A 1146-nucleotide genomic window follows, 5' to 3' on the forward strand; every position below is an offset into this window, starting at 1 on the left:
AACAACAACAACAACAACAACAACAACATCTCGTTTCTCCAAAGGATCAAAGCGCCTTACACTGAAAGGATCCAGAAGTGGTCCTGCTTCCTTAGAGCCCCAAGAAAACCTTCCCGGGGCTGTCCCCCGTATCCCTGGCCTTCGGGGCTCCTCCTGCTGAAAGGCAGCCTTGGCAGGAAGGGCAGAGGAAGGGCCTGGCCCTTGGGCCCCTCCCTCCCTCCCTCCCTCCAGGGAAGAGCTGGGAGGCCAGAGGGCCCCTTGAGCTGCCCCAAGAGGAGGGCAGGCTGGCTGGGAGCCACACAGAGAGGGCCACCGCTTGGGGGCCAGGGGCTCCTGGGCTCTCAGCCCATGCCCTCCGCAGCTGGCAAGCCTTCCTCCTGCTCCCTCCTCTTCCTTGCCTGGTTCCTGGTTCCTGTTGTTGTTGTTGTTGTGCGGCACCACATTTCACATCCTGCTGTCTATGTTGTTGTTGGGTGCCTTCAGGGCATTCCTGACTATCATGGCCAGAGCAGGTTTGCCCTTGCCTTCTTCTGCGGCCGAGAGAGTGTGACCCACCCAGAGTATGTTTAGCCCGAAGAAGAGAGAGTTCAGGGGGTGACATGATAGCCCTCTCTAAGAATCTGAAGGGAGGAGGTCATATTGAGGAGGGAGCAAGCTTGATTTCTGATGCTCCAGAAAAAAGGACCCAGAGCAATAGATTGAAATGAGAGGAAAAGAGATTCGAACACAATGGTGATGGGTCTGTGCTAAGAGAAGAGACTTAGGGAGCTGGGGAAGTGTAGCCTGGAAAAGAGAAGGCTAAGGGGTGATATGAGAGCCCTATTGAAATACCTAAAGGGATGACAATGGAGCAAGCTTGTTTTCTGCTGCTCCAGAAAATAGGGCCTCTGTTCAAAGGTCATCCAACCTCTGGTCAAAGACCTCCGCATGTATTTGTCATGCTGTTGTTGTAGTTGTTGCACAAGTTGGTACAATATTCTCCTCTGCCCCCAAATTCTGTCCATTCTGTTACTGGTAGAGAGCAGGGGTCAGAGGTCATGGAAGCATCTGGCTCCAGAGTCAGATGCAGAATGATCACATCATCTCTGGAGGACCCCAGGAAGATCTCAGCCAGTGATGTCATCATTCTGCGTCTGGCTATGAGAG

General features: G+C 53.5%; 1 protein-coding gene across 1 annotated transcript in view; it reads right to left on the reverse strand.

Moving 5' to 3' along the window:
* Positions 1 to 221, reverse strand: part of LOC121921711 (microseminoprotein, prostate associated) — a 28906-nt gene extending 28685 nt beyond the window's left edge. The window contains exon 1 of the mRNA XM_042450175.1: positions 61 to 221. The gene's annotated coding sequence lies outside the window, so the exon portion shown is untranslated. The remainder of the gene's footprint in view (positions 1 to 60) is intronic.
* Positions 222 to 1146: the final 925 nt, after the last annotated feature.

This window comes from Sceloporus undulatus, chromosome 2 (assembly GCF_019175285.1).
Source record: "Sceloporus undulatus isolate JIND9_A2432 ecotype Alabama chromosome 2, SceUnd_v1.1, whole genome shotgun sequence".
NCBI lineage: Eukaryota > Metazoa > Chordata > Lepidosauria > Squamata > Phrynosomatidae > Sceloporus > Sceloporus undulatus.